The 4,832-nt window shown below is 40.8% G+C and overlaps 1 long non-coding RNA gene across 1 annotated transcript; it reads right to left on the reverse strand.

Annotated features, from left to right (window-relative positions):
• Positions 1-2,326: 2,326 nt before the first annotated feature.
• On the reverse strand, positions 2,327-4,627 carry LOC117672114 (uncharacterized). The gene is made up of 4 exons (XR_015731432.1): positions 4,509-4,627; positions 3,750-3,905; positions 3,398-3,557; positions 2,327-3,305 (listed from the first exon to the last, which is right to left on the reverse strand). It is a non-coding gene; the product is annotated as an uncharacterized LOC117672114 (long non-coding RNA).
• Between the last annotated feature and the right edge of the window lie 205 nt (positions 4,628-4,832).

Here is a 4,832-nt window from a genome sequence, read left to right on the forward strand (position 1 = left end):
GAGCAGCTTACAATGCTTTTAAGCAATAGCCTTCATACTTTCGTATATACCTGCTTAGTAGGGCTTTTGCCCCCCCCCCCCCGCGGTGTTCTATTTTATACAAAGTCAATTTATTGCCCCCACAAACCGGGTCCTTGTTTTGCCTACCTCGGAAGGATGGAAGGCTGAGTCAACCTTGAGCCTGGTGAGAATTGAACTCGCAGTAATTGCAGGCAGCTGGCAGCTAAATACTACTTTAACAGTAGTTTAGTCCACTGCAACATCAGGCTCCTCATGACTTGGATATTAATGTTTGACTTACAGGAAATCATTATAATTTCTAAGCTATACAGTATGTAAAGGGACATTTGCACAAAGCAGATTTATTTATTTACAAACCCTACCAATGTCTTTCATTTTTAAATCAATCCGTAGACTTTAAAGAGAGGGGTGCTTTCCTGGCCAACTAACCCCTGAACTCATCACGACCCTGATCTGACCCTATCGGTTCCATGGAATGAATGGTATGTGATGATTTTTACTTTTGCTTCGCTTCATTATGCATGCAGCATTCCACTGAAGGGACACCCAGCTTCATCCCCATGCAGGACGAGGCACTCATGAATAACTCAGAATTAGGGAGCTGTCATGTACCTGCCTGTCTCCACTTGCACTTAACCATGGCACACAGACATGCCCTGACTGCATTTTTCTTTCCACTGCTGCTTCTTCATTATTATATTGCTTTCAGCTCATCCTTACAGCCAATGAGTAAGTTGGGCTTAACTATGTGGGTGGTAAAAAAAACCAAACATCTGAGACACTTTCCAAGGACAACCTAAGAAAAATGAAAAATTTGCTTAGCATTGTCGCCCATTCCCTTGCAGAGTGCAGTAACTTGAAACAGAGGCAAAAGAAACGGGATAGGAATTGGCATTGGGGCACTTTAACTCAGCAGTAGAGAAAAGACCCGCAGGTACAGGTAGACTTACAACAGTTCATTTAGTGACTGTTTGAAGTTACAATGAGCTTTGTTACACTTACGAGCTTTGCAGTCACGTGATCAAAATTCGGACTCTTGGCAACTGATTCATATTCATGATGGTTGCCGTGTCCCAGGGTCATGTGATACTCTTTTGTGACCTTCTGACAACCAAAGTCAATGGGGAAGGCAGATTCACTTAACAACGGTGTTACTAGTTTAATGCCTGATTTACTTAAACAAATGTGGCAAGAAAGGTCGTAAAATGGGGCAAAACTCACTTAACAAATGTCTCACAACAGAAATGTTGGGCTCAGTTGTGGTCGTAAGTCAAGGCAGACTACCTGTAATGCTTGGGAGGGTAAACAGCACGGGTAGTCCTCGACTTCTGACCACTGTTGAGCCCAAAGTTTCTTTGCTAGGCGAGACAGTTGTTAAATGAGTTTTGTCCCCATTTTACGTTTCTTGTCAGAGTTGTTAAGTGAATCACTGCAGTTGTTAAGTTAGTAACACGGTTGTTAAGGAAATTTGGCTTCCCCGTTGACTTTGATTGTCAGAAGGTCGCAAAAAGTGATTGTATGACCTCGAGACACAACAATCGTCCTAAATATGAATCAGCTGCCAAGCACCTGAATTTTGATCATGTGACTATGGGGATGCTGAATTTTGATCATGTGATTATGGGGATGCTGAATTTTGATCACGTGACCATGGGGATGTTGCAACAGTCATCTGCGTGAAAATGGTCATAACAGTCACTTTTTTCAATGCCGCTTTATCTTCGACAAACGGGTGTTAAATTGAGAGCTACCTTTACTATAGGCATATTTCTCAGAAATGAACAGTTAGGGGAGAGAAATTGCAACATAAAGAGAAAGGAGTTTTTAGAAACCTTTCTTCCACACTGAGATTTTCATAGCACTCACCCCAAATCATGAATTGTGTTCCAAGCAATTCTGCAAAAAATAATATCATGGGCAATGAAAACATGAACCTTTTGTATTAAAGTTCTATATCACCCTGCCTATAAGGATGTTCAAACATTAGTACTTTCCCTGTTTATCTAGGTAGTGGACAAAGAGCATCCACTAGTGTTATGTCTGAATTGCATTTTTGTGGTTAGTGAAATCTAAAGTGCAGAACTTAAAGTAACTTTGTATTATTTAATCTTTGATAGAGAGAGAAAAAATCCTGTTTCAAAGAAAAACCCTCTTTTTCTATTTTTTTTTTTTTTTTTGGAAGAGGAGAGGTTTTTGTGATGAACATACTGTGTGAAAGCTTTCTCTATTTGCTGACTGTCACCGGCAGATGAGATCATCTACCTCTGCTAAATTGGTTTGAGGAAACAAGCCAAAAGACCCTCCATAAACTTAATATTAGGAAATTTATTAAACAATTCTTTGTACAGAGGTTGTCAACAGTTATAAAATCACGTAATGTTTTGAGGCACTTGAGAGAATACATGATCACCGTGTTCAAACATTTGTTTTATAAAATAAGATTTTGCCGACTTGGAAGGCCCGCTTATAATACAAGAGAAAGGATGTACAAACTGCACACTGCTTTCCATCATATTTAATAGCCGTAAGGTAGCCTACAATAATCCTCTGTTTTGAGCACCCTTTTATTATAGACAACGTGTAGAGTTTTTCTGAGCACCCATATTTCCAGGGCCCACTGCTTCTTAATCCTAACGATGCCTGGCTGTTGTATTTTTATCTCTTTCTTTTCTTCATCCTGTGTTAGATAATATTCATCAACCAAACCTTTCAAGCTTTCAAAGTTAACCTTAACACAGTTGGCACTATTTAATTTAGACCCTTCACCTTTAACACAAGTTGCCCTGTTTGACAAAGCATACCCATAAACTTTGGGATCTGCTGCCACAAATTCGGTGATTGAAGTGTTTGAAGGAATCTCACTTGTTAGCTGTCCTAAATAATCACCTAATGCCAGGGTCCATGTCACCTCTCTGCTAATAAAAATGACAGAATCAGTATCTTGATAGAGGCATCTGTCCCCAAATTTCTTCAACATATCATTCTATTATGAATAACACGTATAGTTTATGTGAATGATTGAATATGTTCCATCTTTACAAATCTGTAATGTTCGTAGTACTCTATAGCTCTGTAGTGTTGCACTGCCCTCTGCCATGATCGAATGCTCTCCAGGTAGACATCAGGTGCTTCTGGTGTCCTTAGCGAGTCAGAACCTTCTGAGTGTTCCCATTCCTCTACTGATTGTGTTTCTGACATATCACACTCTTCAATGGTAATATCACCTTCTATGACTGTGGGCTGTCGGTCCTCATTCCCCTTTTTTGACTTTTTACAAACTGGTTCTAGATAAATAAAAAAGACATATCAAAGAGATGTCACTGGTTTAATGAATACAAACATCCATATTGTGAAATTATTGTGCATTTTAATTAACCTTGTATGTCATGGGATGTGGATGGTCGGGGTTCAATTTCCTGTCCCTGTACTTCCGGTGCATTGCGTGAAGTGGACTGCTGTAGTTCAATACTCTATTGAACACGTTGTGAAACAGTAGGCATTGGAACGTCTGCAGAAACCGGTCCACCGTCTCTTATCTGTAGGCACATGAATAATTAAGAGTTAGGATTCTTACTTATTATAATACAAATAACATATTGAATGCGGAGTGAAAAAAAAAGTCAGACCTCCTTACATTTCAATTATTTTGGAGTAGATTGGGTGAATGACACATCAAAATTCATCACAACAGGTTTTTCTAAAACTTGCATGTGAATAACAGATCCTACCTTGCATTTCCATTTTTCCTGATCCATGCGTTGCGGATAGCTGCTGCTCCATTTCCTGTATCTGTTCCTCCACAGTCCCATGTGGTTGTGGTTTCCCACCTCATTGAGAATCCATGGGCATTGTAAATGCTGTAAACATTTCATTCTCCTCCCATTCTGAAAGGAATGCCAAGTCATATAGGTGTCATTCTTGCTACAGAAATGTAGAGCCACCCCTAAAATATTAACAACATATAGCAGTGTTTGCAAACCTTTTCTGCACTGAGTGCCAAAACAGAGGCACGCACATGCGCATGTGCCAGAAACTGGAAGAGCAGCCACCCATGCACATGCCAGGAAAATAATCTTCCGGTTTCCAGCGCGCATGCGCGCCGGCCACCTGGTCTTCCAGTTTCTGGCACGCATGCATGCAAAGACCAGCTGACCGGCACGCATGCGCACGCCGGAAACTGGAAGATCATTTTCCCGGCTCACGCATGTGCACTAGGTGGCTGCTCTTCCAGTTTCTGGCACTTCTGCATGCGTGACCAGCTGGCCAGCGCACCGGAACCCGGAAGAGCAACGGGCGACAGCCCTGTGCCCGGAGAGATGGCTCTGTGTGCCACTTCCAGCATGCATGCCATAGGTTTGCCATCACATACATAGCTTGAAATAGGAGGTCATCCTTACACATTATTGTTTGGCGATAGACCTTCATTGCATTTCCTAACAAGTAAGGGACTTTATACAATAGTTATGTCTGCAAATTAAATAACATACCTCTAATTCCCTCTCTTGTGTCCCTCATAATGGGGTTGCATTGCAACCCCCGTTATATATGCGCCAATGCGAATCTGTGGGCATTGTAAATGTGGCAAACAGTTCATCTTCCTCACGTTCTGAAAGAAAAATCGAATCAGACTGGAATCTGTATTGCTACACAAAAGGACAACCTGCCCCTCTAATATTTGCATGGTAAAAGGAAAAAAAAAATATCTTCACATTCTTTAACACACTGCAAATCTGTAGCCTCATCCTACTAAACACCAAACACTTGATATAAATATTATTTACTACATCTATGCCATGCAATATCTTAAAATA

The sequence above is a fragment of the Pantherophis guttatus genome, chromosome 1 (genome assembly GCF_059756535.1).
Source record: "Pantherophis guttatus breed Tessera chromosome 1, ASM5975653v1, whole genome shotgun sequence".
NCBI classification, from domain to species: domain Eukaryota; kingdom Metazoa; phylum Chordata; class Lepidosauria; order Squamata; family Colubridae; genus Pantherophis; species Pantherophis guttatus.